Below are 24,815 nucleotides of genomic sequence, written 5' to 3'. Positions count from 1 at the left end.
CACCATATAACACTATGTAACACTATATGACATTATATAACAATATATAACACTATACATCTATCATAGACATGCTATCAGACAAACTATAGTGTTATATTTGTTATATAGTGTTATATAGTGTTACATAGTGTTATATGGTGTTACATATTGTTATACGGTGTTTATATGGTGTTATATATTGTTATATATAGTGTTATAATACACTTCTCACACTTCTGGATTAATGTACAGGATCCTCTCTCTCTCTCTCTCTATATATATATATATATATATATATATATATATATATATATATATATATAGAGGGTGGGGTTCTAGAGTGAATACTAGTGTATTTGCGAACTGAGTGAATAAATCCTGGCCATTGATCTACACACGTGTATGGCCAGGATCTCATCATCAAATCGTAAAATACACTAGTGTATTTCAACATCAAATCCTGGCCATTGATCTACACACGTGTATGGCCAGGATTAGTTCACTCAGTTCGCATATATATATATATATATATATATATATATATATATATATATATATATATTGGAAGGTTAACGTGTAATGCTTTGCATTTTTAGAACTTTCCATATTTGGAAAGGTTGTTTGTATTTCTATTTATGGAAACTTGCAATCTCTTTGTATTCATTTTTCCTTTCCAAGCATTGTAATTCGAGATTTGAATCATTATAAAACTCGATTATTTTATATCATTTATACATTGTGTTGTACATACTTATTATACATTCGTTACATACTCGTTATACATGCAAACTCGATACATACTCTTATATGCAAACTCATACTTATTATACTTGCAATCTCAGTTTATACATGCATTTATTTATACATTAAAGATATACATTGCACTTGTATGCTTAAAACACTTAAAACCTGCTAAAACACGTGAAAACGGTAAACTTGAACCTTCGTGCAACTGAACAATGCCCTTCGCGCGAAGAGGCTATTCCCCTTCGTGCGAGTGGCCAAGGCCCAGTCGCACAAAAGCCTATTCGCCCCAAGCCCATTCGTTCCAAGCCCACTTTCAACCTATAAATACGAACCTTAACCCTTATTTCTCACCTTCCACACTCTGAAATTCTCTCAAAACTTACTGATTTCATGCACTTCCAGCTGAGCATTTCCAGAAACTTCTAAGTGAGTCTTAGCTCACTAACTTTACATTTCTATCTTATTCTTCTACTATTTCTTCTAATCTTCAAATCTTAGCAACTTGGTTATCCTCTAGGATGCATTCACAGACTTGCCATGGTAGTCTGAATAATGAAGCTCACCATATTGAGGACCAAGCTGAAGATTGGAGTTTATATTTTCAAAACTTTTATAAACAGCTTTCTGATGTTGAACTTGGCTGAATCAAGAACCCACCAAGCTCATAAGCTAAGTCTATAGCTGTGGGTTAGTGTTAAGGTTGATTCCAGCCAAGAAGATGAGTCTGTTCAAACAAAGTCGAACCAAATCATTCCAAACAGAAGCCACTCGCACGAAGGTACTAAGCCCACTCACATGAATTCCATTCGCACGACTGGACCAGTCCATTCGCACGAAGGGTTCTGTTTGCTTCCGTTCCAGCAATTTTCTAAGTGTTAAATGTAACTCAAGTCTCCATTTTCAATATGGACGATTCTGTGTTAACATAGTGTGAACCGTGGAAGTCTTGGCTTCCAATCTAGTTCCACCGCCTCACTTGAACTTGCAAAAGAACACCCAAACAGTCTCCTAGACCTAGAATGAGTTAACCCCGTCTCGCCTTGTAACAATTCTAAATAAAACCGACATCCTCATAATTTTTCCGACACCCTAAAAATATTTAAAATATCCCAATATATCCCAAAATACACCCCATACGCGAATGCGGGCCTCAAATATATTAAATAATATTAAAAATAATTAAAAATCTGAAACATAAGCTGAGGCGGGCCGTGTAGAACCCACCTCAACACTCACGCGGGCAGTATGAAGGATAGAACCTGATTTTGCTGATTTCTTTAGTTCAGGCGGGCCGCGTAAGACCCACCATTAGTCTACGCAGGCCGCGAGAGTCTCAAAAGATGGCAGAGCCCGGTGCGGCCACGTGGCCTAACACCCGGCAGACCTATGCCATGACCCAGACAAGCTACACGTTGACCCAGAGTCAACGCGGGCCGCGTGAAAGTCGAATTCAGCCCCTATAAATAGATGGCCTCGGATCTTAGTCGAAATCGTTCAAAATTCATTTCTCAATCTCAATTTCTGAATAGTAGAGATAATACGGGGGGTATTATACCCCCTAAATAGCGAGGTTCTGCTACGATGTAAGTATCATAACCCCTGGAGACGTATTAGATACTCTGCCCAATTGATCTAGGGTTCCGTAACAGCTGTCGTGGTTTTGCCCGACGTAGTCGTTGGAATGCCGTCTCGGGGAGGGTATTACTAATGTTATTTTGGGTTATTATACTAACACACGTGCATTTGTGTAATTGATAGATTATTCCCAAGAAATCCTTACTGAAAACCCTAAAGACAGCAATGTGAGTTGATCCACTTTTTGTAAACCTTTCTGTTAACTGTTTTTACAAAACCTTAAATATTTTTCCATGCGAATAACAGTTATTGAGTATTTGTAAGAATACAATTATCGTGGGTATGTTGGGGTTTTGTATAAAAAATTTGTTACCACCTGGTCAAGGATTAACGTTTCCACAAGTCGGGTCTGACAGTACCAATGGGTGATAATTGGTATAACTTGGAAACAAATGTAATTGCGAGATCGCCCTCAATACTGTACACCGGGTTTTACTTAAACTTGATTAAACTGGGATTGACAACTTGATTAAACTGGGATTGACTCACCAGTATTTCCCACTGACAAACTATTTTTAAAACGCGTTTCAGGTAACAACATGTGAAAGCCAAATAGAAGCCAGCTAGACAGCACTGAAGGCTTGGACAAGTGGCAATAAAGTTACCTAAAAGAAATAGATGTTTTTCTTAAATAAAAATAGGATTTATTCCTATGAAATGTGTGTACTGAAAATTTGGATTTTACCCATGTGTTTAATGTTATGAAAATGTGGTATTTTACTCTGATAAAATATTTCCTAACTACGGTCCTGATGAAAATTCCGCTGCCAAATTGGACAATAACGTGATACCACCGAAACTGGCTCGCAGCCGCCCGCTCCCGGGATAGGGGACGGGGGTTGTGACAGAAGGTGGTATCAAAGCTATGCCACTGATTCAGCCACAGAAGTGTTCTGCTGACATCAAAATTCAAAGTGTTAGGAAATAAATAACAGAAATACGTGCATAATTGTATTTTCTTGTTATGTGTTACCTGACTATTTGTTAGTTTACAGTATGAGTGACCTAGGACCATCTGACGCGTATCGTCAATTGTCTGGTTCGCATAGAAGCGAAATTGCGTCTTCTCAGCCTGCCCTCTCGGGGTATTCTGCTGATACGAAAGAAGGAATATTCATGTTTAAGGCTCAATCTGAAGAGCCATTTCCTCAGAAAAAGAGGGGATGGTTCAGTAGGGGAGCACACGAGCGTAAGAAACGTATAAAAAGTTACAAGACCAGAGAGCATTAGCCGCAACAAAAAGAGAAACCGATGCACATGCCCAGGATATGCTTAATAGGGGTATAGCCAATATCCATATTTTAGCAACCACTGCAGCTGACCCAAACCTGGAGCAAATGCTGGCACCCCAACCACAACCACAAATTCCTAACCAACCAATGGAGATAGAAAACCCTGAAACCAAGTAGAAATGCATGATTTCAACCCGGAGGAGATACCTAGGGTACCTGCACCAAATCCCCTAGACCCAAATTACGACCCATGGTGGGACGACAACAGGGATTATGCGCAACATTACCCTATCCATGAAGATTTGCCCATGCCAAATCTAGGAGCCTACCCAGGGTTAGATACTCTAGATCCCTATTTCGACAACGATGCATACATTAGGGAGATTTTAGAAAATCCTTACCCATACCAGGCCCCGTACCAGGAACCCGCACCCCAGATTCCGAACCCAGTCCTAGAACCTGCACCCCCAATGAGTGCAGACAATGTACAAGAACTTAGGACTTTCGGTGAGGAAATTTTAGAGAGTAGTGAACGAATGAGACAGGTGGGAGAGCGTCTCATATGGAAATACGACGAACGCAATATGGATTTTTGGATGAATCCATATCCTTGAATCGATGGTGGAGACGGTAGAAATAATAATAATATAATAATAATAATAATAATATATGTGTGTATGTGTATGAAAAAAAACTACGGATGCCTACTACTAGTAGTATAGTTTTAAATTTCAGTTGGTATTGTAATCTTTATTTCAGTACTAGTGTGTAATAAACGCATAGTATATGAATAGAGTAAGTCGAAACGATGGACGCTTTTGACCAAAAGTGTGTGACATGTGATTGGCTATATTCAACTATTATTGGTGATATTAATATGTGGTAAATGTTTAAAATTCAGATGGACAACGAAGTGAACCAGGAAAACCTGAACAACGAAAACCAGAATGATAACCACTCGAATAATGATAATCTGAACGAGAATCCGAACAAGAATAACAATGGAAACCAAATGGATAATAGTGCCGTTCAACATATAGTGGCACTAGGAATCATAGATGCAATGCCATTTATTATTCAAACGGTTCAAGAAGCGAATAATAAAAGTAAGCATAGCAGTAAGCGACCAATTGAACCAGAACACAGCGTGAACAATGGACCCATACTTCAAGTGCCCATTCCTAAAAGAAGAAGAACCATGCCATATGATTATTCTTACAAAGAATTCTAGTCCTGCAAACCAATAGAATTCTCGGGCAATGAAGGACCCATTGCAGCTCTACTCTGGATAAAGAAGACTGAGGCTGTTCTAAAAATAAGCAAGTGTACTAAAGAAGATAAGATAATGTTTGCTTCTAATTTGTTTAAGAATTCAGCCCTAGAATGGTGGAACACTATCCTCCAGTCAAGAGGAAGTGATAGGGTATACAACATGGAATGAGAGGAATTTAAAAATATGGTAGAAAAGAAGTTCTGCCCTCCCAATGAAAAGGAGCAGATAGCGAATAAGTTCCTAAACCTTAGAATGACCGGAGTAGATAGTAAGGGGTATACTACCACATTCTTTGAATATGCTAGAATAGTACCAACCCTTGCATCACCTGAACTGGTATTAATCTCCCGATACATTTGGGGATTAATTGGAGAAATTAGGCATGTAGTCAAGGCAGCTAGACCTCAAACCATAGAAGAAGCTGTAGAACTAGCCAATACCTTGATAGATGAATTAATTCGTACTAGAGAAGAAGACCAGAGGAGAAACCTAACTCAAAGGCTTACTCAAGAATTCCGTTCTGGGAATTCCAACCATAGGAATGTAGGTTCTACCTCTACGCCGTACTGCAGGATCTGCAAGAAGAAGCATTCTGGAAGATGCTCCACTCATTGCAATTTCTGCAAAGCACCAGGACACAAAGAAGAAAATTGCAGGAGGAAACTTACTAATGGACTGTGCTTCAATTGTGGAGAAAAAGGCCATATCAAGCCAAACTGTCCGAACTTAGCTCCACCAGCAAACAATAAGAACACTAAAAATGCTAGAGCATTTGTTCTGACTGTAGATGAAGCCAAGATAATCCCGGACGTCATCGCTGGTACGTTTTTAGTTAATGATATTTTTTACTAAAGTATTATTTGACTCTGGTGCAAACCAAAGTTTTATAAATACTTCGTTTTGCAAACTTCTAAATCAATCATTAACTAAACTACCACAAGAATGTCTAGTAGAGACAGCAAACGGAGAAACCGTTAGAATTTCTGAAATCTTGTAGGGAGCAAGAATAGAAACTTTTAATCAAAAGTTTATTGCAAACCTTTACCCAATGAATCTGGCAGAATTTGATGTTGTGTTAGGAATGGATTGGTTAATAGCCAATAAAGCCAGTATTTTATGCGATCAAAAGTCAATTCAAGTAAATTCACCAAGGGGTGAAAATATCATAATCAAAGGAGATAAACCATCTAGATCCACAAAATTCATCTCTGTGATGAAAACTGCAAATTATATAAGAAAAGGATCTATAGTGTATTTGATTTCTATAATCACTAACACCAAAGGAAAAGAACTAAAAGACATTTCAGTAGTATCCCAGTTTTTAGATGTATTTCCAGAAGAATTGCCAGGACTACCGCCAGACAGGGAAGTTGAATTCAGAATCCATCTGCTACCAGTGACAGCACCGATTGCCAAAGCACCTTACCGTTTGGCACCAGCCGAAATGCAGGAGCTGAAGAAACAATTAGACGAATTGTTGGAGAAAGGATTCATACAGCCAAGCTCATCGCCATGGGGAGCACCGATACAGTTTGTCAAAAAGAAAGACGGATCAATGCGTTTGTGCATTGATTACAGTGAATTGAACAAGGTCACGATTAAGAATCGGTATCCATTACCAAGAATCGATGATCTGTTCGATCAACTGCAAGGAGCTCGATTTTTCTCTAAAATCGATTTAAGATCAGGATATCATCAATTAAAGGTACAGGAAGAGGACATTCCTAAAACCGCATTCAGAACAAGGTATGATCATTATGAATTTACTGTCATGCCGTTTGGTCTAACCAATGCCCCAGCCGCATTTATGGACATGATGAACCGAATATGTAAGTCATATTTGGATAAATTCATAATTGTCTTCATAGATGATATTCTAATTTAGTCTAAGAGTAAAGAGGATCATGCAAAGCATTTGCACTTACTTTTAAGTCTATTAAGAAAGGAAAAGTTGTACGCTAAGTTTTCCAAGTGTGAGGTTTGGTTAGAACAGGTACAATTTCTTGGACACTTAGTTGATCATGAAGGAATTCATGTGGATCCAACAAAGATCGAGGCAATTACCAAGTGCAAAACTCCTGAGTCGCCAACCGAGGTTAGAAGTTTCTTAGGATTGGCCGGTTATTATAGGAGATTTATTCGAGATTTCTCTAGAATAGCCATTCCTTTGACTAAGTTAACTTGTAAATCCATTAAGTTTGAATGGGGACCGAAACAAGAAGAAGCCTTCAGAATCCTTAAGCAAAGATTAACCCATGCACCTATACTAGCGTTACCAGAAGGAACTGAAGACCTTGTAGTCTGTTGTGACGCTTCCAAGTTAGGGTATGGATGTGTGTTAATGCAACATCAAAAGGTTATAGCTTACGCCTCTAGACAGCTTAAGAATCATGAAGAGAATTATTCAACCCATGATTTAGAACTAGGAGCTATAATTTTTGCCCTTAAGATTTGGAGACATTACCTTTATGGTAGTAAGCTTACCATATTCACAGATCATAAGAGTTTAAGGTATGTTTTTGGGCAAAAAGAGTTGAATATGAGACAAAGACACTGGATGGAAATGCTTAGTGATTATGATTGTGATATCCAATATCATGAAGGAAAGGCAAATGTAGTGGCAGATGCATTAAGTCGAAAATATCATGAAAAGCCAAAAAGGGTACGTTCTCTTAGATTAAATCTACAAGTAGATTTAAACGATCAAATAAGAAAAGCACAAGAATCAGTAATCAAGGATGATACTGAAAAACAAAAGGAATGATTAAAGAATTAGAACAAGGAACAGATGGAATTTGGAGATTCCATATAGAGAGAATATGGATACCTAAATTAGGAAACCTGCGTCACCATATATTAGAAGAAGCCCATAAGTCTAAATATACGATGCATCCAGGAAGTGATAAGATGTACCAGGATTTAAGGAAAAAATTCCGGTGGATAGGAATGAAAAAGGATATAGCAGCCTACGTTTCTAAGTGTTTGACATGTTCACAAGTCAAAGCTGAACATCAGAAACCCTCAGGTTTGTTACAACTACTAGAAATGCTAGTTTGGAAATGGGAATTGATAACAATGGATTTTGTTACCAAATTACCCAAAACAAGAAAAGGTAATGATACAATCTGGGTGATTGTAGATAGGCTAACTAAGTCAGCTCATTTCTTACCAATGAAGGAAACTTTCAGTATGGAACATGTTGGACCGTGTTGTGACCCTAAACAGTCAGTATAAGGCAGTTCATCTTCATATACAGAGGCAGAATCAAAGTAAATGAAGTCACACAGCTTTATCCTCTTAATTTCCTTTTCTATTAACACTTTCTGAGTCGTTTACAAGAATCCTGACAAAAATTCGGCAGCACCTCGACTCTAATTCCGCTCCAAAGTTCTGGAAATGAGATCACACATCAGGTATTTATACTGTTGCTGATTCCGCTCTAAACAGTAGGAGCGGAACCCCATGTGATCATCAGGAGCAGAATCACCATGATAACTTTGGAGCGGAATCACCAGATAACCATCTGGAGCGGAATCACCTGATACTCTAGGAGCGGAATCAACCATTTACATCAGGAGCGGAATTAACATGTAACCCGATTTCGCTTCAAATGACATGAGTGTCATTTGAGCGGAATCACACACTAAAACCCTATTCTTGATTTCCGTGCTCCAATCTAACCTATCTAGATCTAAGACTCGATTAAGATGCAGTAAACAGACATTCAGTGCACCAACAGACTCCCCCTTGGATGTTGACGAAGTCTTCGACGTCGAGTCTTCAGTCTTGGTCTTTTCTCCAACTCTGTCTTCTCATTATAAACAACTCTTTCTTCACAGGTTCAGGAACTCAACCTAGCTCCATCTTTAATCTCCCCTTTGACTGTTGATCCAGAACTCTAGACTCCCCCTTTCACAGACTCCCCCTCTCGGTATGCTGGGATCTAGGATCTTTGTCTGGTTCAAACTTTGACTTTTTGAGCCATGGGAATAATGAAATCCACAACCTGTTACTCAACCAATAACATTACAATCTATTGATTTTAACAATAAATCACAAACTCTATCAGTTTAGAAATCCACTCAAGTATTCAGGTCCAAGTCAATGACCCTGATTACTCAATTAATCTACCAAGTCCAACTTAATGACCTTGGTTGATCTTTTGACAAACAAACTGATTTTTGTTTAACATTTTCAAAACATTTTTCTGAAAATAACAAGCATCAAGTTAATGAACTTGTTTTGACTTTTCAAACAACCCAATCTTCATTAAGATAAGCTCTCCTCATTCTCCAGTCCAGAATTTTTCCTGCATCTGCTTCAATCTTCGAGAATCCAACGATTAACTCTCCACTTAGGTTTGTCGGAAAATAAAGCAGAAATAAAATCTTTTTGGATTTTAATAAAGTTTCTAAACTTATAAAATAAAATACAGAAACTTAAATTGCAGAATGTAAAGAAATTAAACTATTTACAAACATATTTTTGGTGAGCGTGTCAGGGAATCATATCAGCTATTAGACAAGTTACTAGTACCGTTAAGCTTAATTTCATACTCAGAATGAAACAATTCACGTCGATTGTCGATATACTGATCCACTTTAAATTCTCACACAGATTTCAATCTATTCAGGATACGAATTAGATGTTTTAGGAACTTAACTCATTCATTTGTCCCACCTCTTGAATATACTCCCGTATCCAGAATCCCAATATTCAATCTTACAGGTGAGTATACCACAGATGATATCTGTAAGGGGTTAAATGCGAGGGCCGTGAGAGCTCAGGTCGATACTTCCGTATACGCAGAGAGATGACGGCTTCGACTTTTCGGTGTGTCCCCTTTAGAGGATCTTTTGTTACAACAACAATGATTATCAATTTTATTGTTTAATCGATTTGCTGAGGGTGATGCTATGTTTCAAGCATTTGCGGAAAGTATTATTCGGGGACTAGGTCAGAACTTCCATTCAGCAGAAGTCCCGGAGTAATACCCCAGATATCACTGAGTATAAAGACCTAGTATTTCAGAATAAGGGACCTTTCAAACGAGATTTCAGGGGTTACCTATATATCCAAGTAGTGTTCCCCACGAAATAAGTTTCGTTTTAAAATTTTAGGTTTATATCCCAAACAAATCTACTAAATGTACGAAAACCTATCGATACATCATTAGTGAGACTGTTTAACTCTTTTAAACTTTACAAATCTTTAGCATACTGTAACTGTCTAGCCGATGTACTATCATTTTCCCTTTTTACACAAGCTCTTTTTCAAGTTTCTATTGTTTTTGGATTTTTGAATTTTTTTTACTGTTTTTGTATTTTGAAATTTATATCTACTCCCCCTAAATACCAAAACAAGTAAAAATCGACAAACCATTGCAGATTGTTTCTCATCTTCATCCGCAACAGTACCTTCATCAACGCCAATAATGCCATCCGACACCGAAAGAAGCTTCATACCATTCAGTTTTAAAAGATATTTAAAACGTGTTTTATCAAAAGCTTTGGTATGTAAATCAGCTTTCTGTTCGTCAGTGTGGATTTTCTCTATTCGAATCAACTTCTTCTCAAAGCAATCTCGAATGAAGTGATGTCGAATTTCTATATGTTTAGTTTTAGCGTGATGTACTGGATTCTTTGTTATATTTATAGCGGCCTCATTATCAACAAAAAGAGGTGTGTTAAGAAACTACAAACCGTAGTCGCGCATCTGTTGCTGTATCCACAGGATCTGAGAGCAGCAACTGCTAGTAGACACGTACTCCACTTCACATGTAGATAGCGCCACAGACGTTTGTTTCTTACACTGCCAGGTAACCAAGCGAGGTCCAAAGAACTGGCATCCTGCAGTTGTTGATTTTGCATTAACTTTGCAGCATCCGAAATCCGAGTCGGAATACCCTTCGAGCGTAAAGTCGCCTTTTCTAGGATACCACAACCCCAATGAAGGAGTTCCTTTCAGGTAGCGTAATATCCTCTTCACAATAATCATGTGCGAAGCTCTCGGGTTAGATTGATATCTTGCTACGAGGCACGTTGGGTACATGATATCAGGACGTGAAGCAGTTAAGTACATCAATGAACCGATCATGGAACGATAAAACGTCTCATCAGCCCTGTCTCCGGTGAGATCTGGGTGAATCCCATGATTTGTTGCTAGAGGGGTAGCAGCTGGAGTAGAACTTGACATCCCAAATTTCTCTAGAATATCACGAACGTACTTTGTCTGGTGAATGAAAATTCCCTCAGGTAGTTGTTCAACTTGAAGTCCCAAAAAGAATTTCATCTCCCCCATTGATGACATTTCGAATTTTTTCTTCATCACTGATTCGAAATCTTTGCACAGATTCTCAATTGTTGACCCAAAAATTATATCATCCACATAAATTTGCACTATCAGAAGATGTCCGTCGACCACTTTAGTGAAGAGAGTGGCATCCACTTTTCCACGAATGAAGCTGTTGGCTAGTAGGTGTTGAGACAAAGTCTCGTACCAGGCTCTCAGCGCCTGGTGTAAACCATACAGCGCTTTGTCCAGCAAGTAGACCTTGTTCTTGTGGATCGGATTGGTAAAGCCAGGTGGCTGTCCGACATAAACCTCCTCTTTAACCTTCCCATAAAGAAACACCGATTTTACATCTAGCTGATCTACTTTGAAGTTCTTCCAAGATGCAAATGCCATGAAAATTCTGATTGCTTCTAGTCGTGCCACAGGAACGTACACTTCAGTAAAATTAATCCCCTCCTGTTGACTAAAGCCCTGAACAACGAGTCGAGCTTTGTTCCTTACAAAAACTCCTCTGTCGTCTCTCTTACACTTAAATACCCATTTTGTATTGATTTTCCTGTGACCATTCGGCAAATCCACTAGCTTCCACACTCCTAACTTTTCAAACTGACTCAACTCTTCTTGCATCGCGTTGACCCAAGAGTCTTCAGTAAGCGCCTCTTTGTAAGTTCGCGGTTCGATCTGCGAAATAAAACAACTTAATGAAAATTCAGTTTGTAAAGGTGCTACTGTAGAATAAAAACATGTAAGGCCCTGGTCAATTTGACGTCTCGTGCGAACGCCCGATTGCAACTCTCCAATGATCAACTCCTCTGGATGGTATGAAAGAGTTCGTGGCATTACTTCGCTTGGAACATCTACATTGCCTTCCAGATTAGTAACATTTTGATCTGCACCTTGTTCACTAATTTGGTTTGTTTGACTTGAATCCTGAATCTGCTCCCCCTCAGAATCTGTATCACTGTGATCAAATATCGGCATGTTTTCAGATTCTTGATTATCATTCTGAACCGTCTGATTATCTAGAGCAACTTCATTTTGTTGGACATCATCGTGTTCACCAGCATTGCTAGGACCTGCTTCATAGTCATTTGAAGTTTCCCGTGGTCTTCTAGAATACTCAGCTGGGGACCTTTGCTGTGACTCGTACTCTCGCAAAATATCCAACTCGTCAAAGAAATCTTCTTCTTCCTCTAATTCTTCTCTCATGTCAAACGAATCCCACAATTTGTCATAATGATAACGCCATGAATCTCCAGGATTCTGCGGCGGCATTGTATAACCTTGAGATTCAACATTTGCAGCATCAATAATCCGCTTCTCACTTGGAACGAATGTGACAACCCTCACCAAATCAAGTATCCGTACGACTTAATTAATATTTAATTACTGCTTAATTACTGTGCTTGCTTACAATTCTGGATAAATTGCTACTTGACTTCTGATAAATACACATACTTGCATCATACTTTATTAACTGCCACTCCATTATTTACATACAGAACTTTAGTGACAAACTTGATGCACAAAAGCACAGTAGCACAATGAACGGATAACCCAGTAAATGTGCTGACATAGCCAGCTCCAGGCAGACACTGCCTCTAAGGTCTGTATAAGCCAGGAATAGTATACTACACTAGTAGAGAGTGTGGGGAAATGAGGGTTGTAGAACTGCGCCACTAGGTGATAGTTATAGTGACCGGATGTGCCTAAAACATATTTTAAACACAAAATCCTGCACTTTAATATAAAATTTAGCATTTTAGCTAACTAGTAAAGTGCAAAAACATGGGAAAATAATACTAGACACTTTCCAAAGTGTCGGGAATTCTTTGTGTCACTAAAAATAATATTAACGACACTTTAAAAGCTTTGTTAAGCACCTTAACGGATCAGTATCCAACCGAACAACCGGACTTTACCCGGGACATAAAAATATTGTCATTGACACTGTTTTTCTTTTTCTGAGCCAGTTAGGGTCCCCAAGTACCCTAACACCCGCTATAATGCATAACACACTACTAATTAGTTTAACATTCCAATTAACCAACTAAACCTTAACTAACTAGTTGAAAATCAACCAACCCCCCTATAACCGAATTCGGCTCCCCCTAGGGAACACACATCACATTCTTTTGCTTATTTTAATCCAATTGCTAAATATCTAGAGGACACATTAACTTATGGTTAAAAGGATTATTTGGTTTATAAATAACACTCAAGGTCCATCATTCATTCACATCACCACAACAAAAAATTTCATCTTCTCTTCCCTCTTCTCTTACATTCGGCCGAAACCATAGCCCACACCACCACCACTTTTCGATTTCGATCCTACCATTCCAAGCACATACAAGGGTGAAGGATCACGCACAAGGAAGCCCGGTGCTTACGGATCGCCAAGGACCTCACTACGTTGCTATTAACCACCCGATTTTCGTCTAGTTTCTTCCCTAGCCACGAGCTAGTAGTAAGTGACTCTAAACACCTTCTTGATCTTGTCTAGAGTGGTTAATAAGAGATTTGTCGGTTGAAAATCATGAACACTAAAGATCTCAAACTAAAAGTCTTGTAAAATGATGAACTTGATGGATAAAAGGAAAGTAATGGTGTAAAACTTGTTAAACTTGATTTGTTATGATTATTTTGTGTTGTTTTATGCTAGTAGTAGTTCAGATCGTCATCTAACCCGGCTAAGTCATGTTCATAGAACATGAACTAGTGTATGTTAAAGTGTGAAAGTGGTTAGATGAAGAACACTACTAGTTATAACCATGAACTTGTGTAAAAGTGGTTTTTTTTATAAAATAAAGTTCTAAACTAGTAGATCTAAAGATCTACAAGTGGTATTTTCGAAGAACCAAGTGTAAGATGAAACCATGTTTTAAAGTCGGATCTTTCATAAACTAAAGGTGATTTTGTGAACACACAAGTGTGTAAACACTTATGTAACAAAAGGTTTTAACAAAGAATTATTTTTGTAATATTGACCTAGAAGTTGTAAAAATGTATTTTCTTCAAGAATAAAGATCACAAGAAACCGACTTTATTTATAAAGATGGAAAGATCTACTGAAAATAATGGAAAGTTACTACACACTTTTACATAACCCACAAGTTCACGTGTTTGCAATTTACGTATATTTTTGAACTAGTTGATGTTGAAACATTGTTTGTTAATGTTGGGAACGTTGTTGATTGAATTTATAAAAGAAAATGATACGCTTGAAAGCGTGGCCACCTCCAGTTACAGAGGAAACTCTGGCGAAATTTTTACAGAAAATAACACTTAGAATTATTTTCATGACAAGTGCTTAAAAATATCTTTTTAACTTGTTTTCCCAAATAAATTTTGCCACGATTTTTATTACTAAACTTCTAAGTGTCGGAGGTGGGATGTTCACAAATAAAACTTGCTAAATATATATTTAGAATATATGCTTTTCATAACAACACTTGTGAGATTTTCATGATTATTTTGTGAACTACGTGAACATTATTTTAGAGTAAAAATAATATAACTCACATACACTGAAAAGTAACGGCTCCAAAATAATTCTAACACCTTCACAATAAATATCTAAGTTACACCGGTTTTATTAATACCACCCGAACCTTACAACGTAACGTACGTATTTTCAGAAAATACTCATAAGTGTGTATTTTGACAAGGATATTATTTTGGAAAATTATGTGAAATAAAATGTAATATTTTTGGGAAAAATATTTATATTTTGGAGTTAGAATTAAAATATATTTTAAGTGAGACTTAATAATATATTTCGAAGTTATACGAACGCACATGTATTAAAACCCCCATCCTTGGGAAGGAATATATTTACCAAATAATTACGAAGTGTAATTACGAAATAGTTGCCTAACTATTTCCAAAGACATTAAACCTTAAGCTAAGGCACGGCCGTCCGTCTAATAGAAGTTAGTACATGTAGGTCGTCGCACAGCAGGTTGACCGGGAGATTTCTTGTTAGAGTCGAACTTCGGTGAGTTCATGTCCCCCTTTTCTCTTAACTGTTTTCAGTTTTCTAAATTGCGGGGGTGAAATACATGTTACTATGATTACGAGTACTTTTTACATGGTATGATTAGCATAAGGACGGTTACTACTTAGATCATGTGAGTGGGTAGGCGGGAACTGAAGGCCATTAGTCCTCATTGTAGGACCGAGGGACGGTAGCGGTAGATCTATCTGGGTGTAGCGAGCCCAGCCCCAGGCCCATCAGAACGGACCTCGGGGTGACTTTGTACCCGACGCAAAAATCTGCTAGATTTGAGTCTTCCTACTGCACTTCACACATATAAATGGCCTTGCAAACCATTGGTGATCTCTTTATTTCCTTATCTGCTACATACCAGAATTTTTATACTTACAAAGGTTTTACATACTCACTACACATGAACTCGCTTAACATTTTTGTTGATTTTTCCAACTTACATGTATTTCAGGGAACTAAGGATCTGGCACGGTATGCTACGTTTTCGCGCTGCTTTAGAGTTGCGGGATCATCCGTGTTTAGGGATTGCGACTTTTACCTGGACGAGTCGCAAGTCTTAAACGTGTTTAATTTATGTTGTGTCTTAAGAACAATGTTTTTATTTTGTAGTGTTGTAAACTCGATGCATGTGTCTACATTTTAAAACAATATTGTGGTATTTTGTTTTTAAGACTTTAATTAATGGATGGTTCTGCATGGTTTTATTTTCATATAGCTTGTTGTGATTAAGCTATGGCATTAAGAAGTCACACCAAATTAACCCATGCTTCCGCAAAGCCAGGGTTTGACAGCTTGGTATCAGAGCTCTGATCATAGCGAACTAGGATTCCTTCTCGAGTCTAGACTATGATCACTAGGGCTCTCACGAAAACATTTTTACATTGCATACCACTTAAGTCCAGATCCAGGTCACAAAACGTTTTTACAAACAAAAGTTGAGCACATTTTATTTATTAGTTATGGCTCAGTCTGGGAGGCTGAGGCTCAGTCTGGGAGGTTGAGGCTCGGTCTGGGAGGCTGAGGAAGTTGTCTAGTGGGACTAGGGAGTCAGTCTGGGAGGCTGGGAGAATTGTCTAGTGGGACTAGGGAGTCAGTGTGGGAGGCTGGGAAAATTGTCTAGTGGGACTAGGGAGTCAGTCTGGGAGGCTGGGAATTTAATCTAGTGGGACTAGGGAGTCAGTCTGGGTGGCTGGGAGGCTAGTGGGACTAGGAGAACTATTTGATTGTTTATTGGTGACTAATGTGCTTATTTGACTATATGATTGATTATTAGTGCATATGTGTGTTTGTGTTATAGACGATATGCCCTCATCTGGCACAGGAGAGTCGGACACCACTGACCCTATGCCCATAGTGTCGGACGACAGAGAGTCATCAGAGCACGAGGTGCACACTTCGGACACCACCAGCACGGATGATGATGATTTTCAGCCATTCGCGCTGCCCGATGTCATTGCTGAGCCCGCTGATGGCCCTATTGCTGGGGATTTGCCGCTCGTGGTGATCCCAGCCCCTATACCTCTTGCCTCTTACCCTGTTCTTGATATGCTCCTTGACGTAGTCGCAGACGACGACGTCGACTTGTTTGACGAGGATCCACTAGAGGACGATGTTGAGGGCGAGGCCCACATAGCTGCTGGCGATCTCTTACTTCTCGCGGATGCTCCTGTCGAGGAGTCACCTGTTCATTCACCCGTCCCAGACTCCTTTGAGTCTGTGGCATCTGTACCGTCACATGCGCAGGGAGTGCAGCACTATTCTCATGATATCGACCCTGATAGAGCATCGTCCGCTGCACCTGCCCCTGCCCCGAGTTTTGCGATCGATCACGACATTGATGATGATTCTGACCCCGTTTTCCTACCTGGTTTCGATCCAGACCAGGAGATTGAGTTTATCCATTTAGATCAGCCCATGGAGGACCCTGTTGACCCTGTTGACCCTATGTTTGCTGATCCTGCAGATTTTGAGATGGAGTTTGACGATCCGGAGCCTGCTGTGGCCCCCGAGCCAGTAGTTGCTCCAGACCCCGCATCCGAGCATGACCCTATTCATGCTAATCTACCCGCTGTTGATCCTTTGATTGCTGATGTACCTATCGATGGTCATCCTATTGTTGCTCCACTGTTGGAGGATGAGCATGCTGTTGATGCTCATGTTGATGCCCCTCACATTGCTAACATTCCGGCTGATCCTGTTATTGCTCCTATTCTTGACCCAATGCCTATAGAGCCCGAGCATGCACTTTTTGCGACCCATGTTGACCCTTGTTATGCGCACACTCGAAATGGGTGGATAGACGATGATGATGACTACCCGCCTGTCACACCCCCAAATTCCACCTGCGGAGTAACATCCGCTTGAGGGCGTAACTGACCAGGATCCAGCCACCAATTATACTAAGCATTGGTTAATAATAAAATAATTGCTATCTAAAGTAGTTAGCAACATCGTAGTTTAAGTTCGATAATTAGTTTAAACAAAAACAGCGGAAGCATAAACCAAAAGATAGTTCAAAGTTCAAGATAAGTAAAACCCAACACACGGGCTTTTGACGAACACTACACATTCCCAAGCAGCAGCTCCTCAGTCACTGGTTACCTGCAAAGCATGCAGTAAGGTGTCAACAATAATGCTGAGTGAGTTCACTAGTTGTCCAGTTTTAGTTACCAAAAACTTGTTTCACTAGTTAATTTATCCGTTTATACATGCCATGGGGAGCTACCCCAAAAGTTAGCGACTAAACTGTTTTTCCAATACCGAACACTAGGTAACCGTTTGCGTTTCCGCAGGATGCCCCGATGTCAATGCTCTATCATCATTGACGGATGCCTGAGTACATTAGTTCACGACCGATCCCAAACCATGGCACGGTGTGAGGTTGGTAAAACCTAAATAGCGCTATCAACTAATAACCCGTTCGCCTGGCCCCGGCGACTAATCGGTATTATGTAGTAGGGACTTGAGTGATAGAGTTTCGTTTAGTGCCGTTAGTTGCAATCCGTATAAACAGTAATTAACTAAAGGTTCCCAATAACCAGGGAAGAAAAGTAAGTTGTATCCCTCATAGGGGATAGTGTTGTTTGTAGTTCCGTTTCCCAAACCACCGGGAACGCATGCTTTAGGTTGTGAACTCACCTTGGGTTGCTCGGTAGATTAAATACCCGGTCAATCGCGTTGGTCACCACGTCCGGTTGATGTTGTGGGTGCGAAGGATCAAAGGTTCCACTTCCGAGTGATGGTCCCGAGTAGAAATCCGGGAGTCTTGATGCTATGGTTTGATCCGAGAGAGATGAGAGGGTGAGGAGGTTATCTTGGTTTGCTAGGGATTTAGGGTTTTAGTGAGAGGTAGAGAGTGTGAGAGTTGAGAGAGTGAAATGAATGAGGGTGTAAAGGAGAGTGTGGTAAAGGTGGATGATGGGTTTTATATCTCAAGGTGTGCACTAATGGGCTTTCGGGTGGACCAAGGGGGGTTGCGGCCCAACCGGTGTGGGTTACTCGAGACTAGGTGGTCTTGAGTCGGGTCTTGCGGTTTCGGCTCACTAGTAATATACACACACATATATATATATATAACGTACATACATACAACACATAATCACAGAAAAATCCATAGTTTCCATTTAATAATATATGTACACGCAAGGTTACATTAAGAAGGTTTCCCGGGAAAATCCGAAGTGTCCCATTATCCCCAAGTTTTAAGAACTTTCGTCCCGAAAGTTAAGGCAGTCACTGTCAAGCTAGTATAAGTGAGAATGTTTCAACGGGGTGTCACATCATCCCCCCGTTAGTTTGGAATTTCGTCCCGAAATTCGGCTGTAGCTTCAGTGCTGGGGTTTTCGTTTGGGAACAACTGGGGATACTTGTGCTTCATCTGGTCTTCCCGCTCCCAGGTAAACTCTGGGCCACGCCGCGAGTTCCAACGGACTCGTACAAGAGGTATCTGGCTACGTTTGAGGATTTTGATCTCTCGATCCGTGATCTCAATCGGTTCCTCAGTAAAGTGTAGCTGTTCATCAATAGTTAGTTCCTTGAAAGGAATTACGAGCGTTTCATCTGATAGACACTTCTTCAGATTAGACACGTGAAATACGTTGTGTACCGCACTCAGTTCTTCAGGCAGGTTCAATCTATAAGCAACCTTACCAATTTTCTCGGTAATTTCGAATGGTCCGATATATCGCGGATTAAGCTTGCCCCGTTTACCAAAGCGAACCACACCCTTCCAGGGTGAGACTTTAAGTAGAACCCGGTCACCGACCTGGAACTCTAGTGGTTTCCTACGCTTATCAGCGTAACTCTTCTGACGGTCACGAGCTGCCGCCATGCGTTGTCTGATCTGGGCAATCTTTTCCGTTGTATCTACCACCATCTCTGGGCCCGTGATTTGACTATCACCGATTTCCGCCCAGCAGAGAGGTGACCGGCATTTACGACCGTACAATGCCTCAAAAGGTGCTGCATGAATACTAGTGTGGTAGCTGTTGTTGTAGGAGAATTCCACTAGCGGTAGATGCTTCTCCCAATTCTTGCCAAAATCGATCACACACGCTATAAGCATGTCTTCTAGAGTTTGGATGGTGCGTTCGGACTGTCCATCCGTTTGCGGGTGATAAGCGGTGCTCATGTCCAAACGTGAGCCAAAGGATTTGTGCATAGCTTGCCACAATTCCGAAGTAAAACGAGCGTCTCGGTCGGAAATAATTGAGGTTGGCACCCCGTGTCTCGAAACTACTTCCTTTAAGTAAATCTCCGCCAAGGTAGAAAACTTGTCTGTTTCCTTAATAGCCAAAAAGTGTGCGGACTTGGTCAATCGATCCACTATTACCCAGATGGTGTCATTTCCGCGTTGAGACCTAGGTAGCCCTGTGACAAAATCCATGGAAATTTGCTCCCATTTCCATTTCGGGATTTCTGGTTGTTGGAGTAGGCCTGCTGGCTTCTGGTACTCTGTCTTGACTCTTGCACAAGTCAAACATTTGCTGACGTATGTTGCTATGTGGGCCTTCATGCCAGGCCACCAATACGTAGTCCTCAAGTCATGGTACATCTTATCCGAGCCAGGATGTACCGAGTAACGGGACTTGTGGGCTTCGTCCATCACGAGTTCACGTAAACCTCCAAGGAGTGGAACCCAAATGCGCCCTGTTACATAGTAAGCGCCATCTTCCTTCTGTTCTAATCGCTGTCTCGATCCTCGCAGAGACTCAGCCCTGATGTTTTCCGGTTTCAATGCTTCAACTTGAGCATTTCGGATCTGGGTAGGGAGGTTAGACTGGATGGTAAGTTGCAATGCTCGCACGCGCTTTGGTATAGTGTCCTTTCGGCTGAGGGCGTCTGCCACGACATTGGCCTTGCCCGGATGGTACTTGATGGCGCATTCGTAGTCATTCAAGAGTTCGACCCATCGACGTTGTCGCATGTTTAATTCCTTTTGCCTAAAGATATGCTCGAGACTCCTGTGATCGGTGTAAATAGTGCACTTGGTACCGTACAGGTAATGTCTCCGTATCTTAAGAGCAAAGATCACTGCTCCCAATTCCAAATCATGCGTAGTGTAGTTCCTTTCATGCGTCTTAAGTTGTCGAGAGGCGTAGGCAATAACTTTCTCGCGTTGCATTAACACGCAACCGAGCCCATGGATGGACGCATCGCAGTAAACCACAAAGTCGTCAGTGCCTTCAGGCAACGAGAGAATAGGAGCGCTACAGAGGTTATCCTTTAGCCTTTGAAAGGCCGACTCCTGAGCTTCATTCCACTTGTAACCAACGCCTTTCTGAGTAAGAGTCGTGAGGGGTTGTGCAATCTTTGAGAATCCTTCGATGAATCTGCGGTAGTATCCTGCCAATCCCAAGAATTGGCGAATTTCGGTTGGAGTCTTGGGTGTAGGCCAATTCTTTATCGAGTCGATCTTAGCGGGGTCGACGTGAATGCCGTCCTTGTTGACCACATGCCCAAGGAAATGGACTTCTCGGAGCCAGAAGTCACACTTCGAGAATTTGGCGTACAATTGCTCATTACGTAAGAGTTCGAGGATAAGGCGTAGGTGTCGTTCATGCTCTTCTTGACTTTTCGAGTAGATCAGGATGTCGTCGATAAACACAATCACGAATTTGTCGAGTTATGGCTTGCACACTCGGTTCATGAGATCCATGAATACCGCAGGTGCGTTAGTCATTCCAAAAGGCATAACGAGGAACTCGTAATGACCATAACGAGTTCTGAACGCTGTCTTAGAGATGTCTTCATTACGAACTCTCAGCTGATGATAGCCTGATCGCAGGTCAATCTTAGAATAGTAGCTCGATCCTTGTAACTGATCGAATAGGTCGTCGATGCGCGGGAGAGGGTAACGATTCTTGATGGTAACCTTGTTCAGCTCTCGATAGTCGATGCACATTCGGAACGTGCCATCCTTCTTCTTAACAAAGAGTACTGGTGCTCCCCAGGGTGATGAACTAGGACGGATAAATCCTTTATCCAATAGTTCTTGTAGTTGCGTAGAGAGTTCCTTCAGTTCTGCAGGGGCTAGACGATAAGGCGCACGAGCTATGGGTGCTGCTCCGGGAGCTAGCTCGATTTGGAATTCGACCTGACAGTGGGGAGGGAGTCCAGGTAGTTCCTCAGGAAATACCTCGGGATAGTCACGTACTACAGGAAAATCTTCAATCCTCTTTTCCTTTTCGCGGGTGTCGGTGACCAGTGCTAGAATAGCGGTGTGCCCTTTTTGTAAACACTTCTGGGCTTTTAAAAGCGAGATAATGCCTGTGACTTCTCCACCTTTGTTGCCTTGAACGATGAGGGGTTGGCCAGAACGACGTGGAATACGAACCGCTTTCTCTTGACAGAGGATCTCAGCGCGATGTTTGGATAACCAATCCATGCCGATGACGACGTCGAAGCTTCCAAGTTTGACAGGGAAAAGATCGATACTAAACGTGTGACTAGACAATTCTAGTGTGCAGTCGTGGATCACGTGCGTGGCCTCGATGTTCCTACCATTAGCTATCTCGACGATGTGCTTAGAACTTAATAATGCAGGCGGGTGCTTAAGTTTCTTACTAATGCGAAGGGATACATAACTGGCATCGGCACCGGAATCAAATAACACAGAAACATAACGATCATCAAGTAGGAACTTACCCGCCACGACGTTGGGGTCGTTCCTTGCTTCTCCAGCTCCAATCACAAAAGCTCTTCCCCTTGCACCATTCCCAGCATTGTTGTTTTGCTCATTGTTCCCAGCTCCCTGATTGTTGTTGCGATTCTGATTCAGTTTAGGGCAATCCTTTCGCATGTGCCCCGTTGCCCCACATTTAAAACATCCGCGGTTGTTTCCCTGCTGCTGTTGCTGTTGGGGTTGTTGCTGATTCTGCCTTGCTGGGAACTGATTTCTACAATCCTTGGCTTCGTGCCCCATCTTGTTGCATCGCTGACACTGACTTTTGTTACATGCCCCATGGTGGTGCCTGTTACACTTGTTGCACTTAGGGTAGCTTCCCCGGTAGCCACCCTGTTGCTGAGTGCCTTTGTTGTTCTCAGTTTTCCTTTGCTGGGCTGGGGCTTGAGTAGAGTTAGCATCCTTGCCCTGATTTCCATCCCACTTTCGTTTGCCATCACTAGAAGTTCCTTCCGCCGCACTGATCCTTTTGGGCAACCTGCCTTCCTCCACAGCCTGGTTGGTGAGTTTGTGGGCAAGACGAACCACAGGCTGTATGGTAGTGAGGTTGGCCGAGGTCACATGGCTCCTGATTTCTGGGACTAAGCCTTTGATGTACAATTCGATCCTTCGATACATGGGTCGGGACATGTTTGGGCAAAGTGCAGCATAGTCGTTGGACAGCTTGGTGTAGGTCTCAATCTCTGACCCAACCATCTTAAGGCCATAGTACTCGTCCTCGAGTTTGTGGATGTCATCCCTGTGACAATACTCTTCCTTGATCATATCCTTGAAATCTTCCCATGCAGTAGCATTAGCAGTCTCCAAACCAAGCATTTGAATTTGCGCCTTCCACCACGAAAGCGCGTTTCCCTCAAGGGTACCAGTAGCAAACTTTACCCAATTAGCTGGGGGACACTCGCAGACAGCGAAAACAGCTTCGACCTTCTCGATCCAGTGCAGAAGACCTATGGCACCCCCAGTGCCATTGAAAGGAAGGGGCTTGCAATCCATGAAGGTCTTGAAAGTACAGACGCGTGGTTGCACAGGCGCATGCTGACCTGTTGTGAGAGTGATACGAATGGGCTTAGAGGTGAAAAGACGATGTGGCGGTAGGATCTAAACATCCTAAAACAACAAGCTTACCTCCTGGGTGAGCTGCGAAAGCTACAGCCACCGTGTTGATCAGGTTAGTGAACTGAGCCTGAGTCATGTTGACGTTTCCTCGTCCGCGTCCACTCATTGTCTTCATAACCAGAAAACATAGTATGAGTGTGGTGTCGTGATATAGCGAGAATGAGATAGAAGAGGGGAGGCATATCTATCTAATTAGGCAAAGTAGTACGTATAGTAGAGCAGAAAGCATAAGACAAACAAGCAAGTAAACATGGGTCCGAGCTATGAGGTCAGATAAGTCGAGCCTTGCACTTGGAGTGTAGTGTCGTCACGAGTCACGGGTTATAGTCTGGTTTTTCTCAAAAAGATTTTTCCCCTTTTTAAAACCAAGTTCACTATAACCAATGGCTCTGATACCAATCTGTCACACCCCCAAATTCCACCTGCGGAGTAACATCCGCTTGAGGGCGTGACTGACCAGGATCCAGCCACCAATTATACTAAGCATTGGTTAATAATAAAATAATTGCTATCTAAAGTAGTTAGCAACATCGTAGTTTAAGTTCGATAATTAGTTTAAACAAAAACAGCGGAAGCATAAACCAAAAGATAGTTCAAAGTTCAAGATAAGTAAAACCCAACACAGGGGCTTTTGACGAACACTACACATTCCCAAGCAGCAGCTCCTCAGTCACTGGTTACCTGCAAAGCATGCAGTAAGGTGTCAACAATAATGCTGAGTGAGTTCACTAGTTGTCCAGTTTTAGTTACCAAAAACTTGTTTCACCAGTTAATTTATTCGTTTATACATGCCATGGGGAGCTACCCCAAAAGTTAGCGACTAAACTGTTTTTCCAATACCGAACACTAGGTAACCGTTTGCGTTTCCGCAGGATGCCCCGATGTCAATGCTCTATCATCATTGACGGATGCCTGAGTACATTAGTTCACGACCGATCCCAAACCATGGCACGGTGTGAGGTTGGTAAAACCTAAATAGCGCTATCAACTAATAACCCGTTCGCCTGGCCCCGGCGACTAATCGGTATTATGTAGTAGGGACTTGAGTGATAGAGTTTTGTTTAGTGCCGTTAGTTGCAATCCGTATAAACAGTAATTAACTAAAGGTTCCCAATAACCAGGGAAGAAAAGTAAGTTGTATCCCTCATAGGGGATAGTGTTGTTTGTAGTTCCGTTTCCCAAACCACCGGGAACGCATGCTTTAGGTTGTGAACTCACCTTGGGTTGCTCGGTAGATTAAATACCCGGTCAATCGCGTTGGTCACCACGTCCGGTTGATGTTATGGGTGCGAAGGATCAAAGGTTCCACTTCCGAGTGATGGTCCCGAGTAGAAATCCGGG

The sequence above is a fragment of the Helianthus annuus genome, chromosome 11 (assembly GCF_002127325.2).
Source record: "Helianthus annuus cultivar XRQ/B chromosome 11, HanXRQr2.0-SUNRISE, whole genome shotgun sequence".
NCBI lineage: Eukaryota > Viridiplantae > Streptophyta > Magnoliopsida > Asterales > Asteraceae > Helianthus > Helianthus annuus.
The sequence above is the reverse complement of the archived record's forward strand: the minus strand, read 5'-3'. Positions refer to the sequence as shown.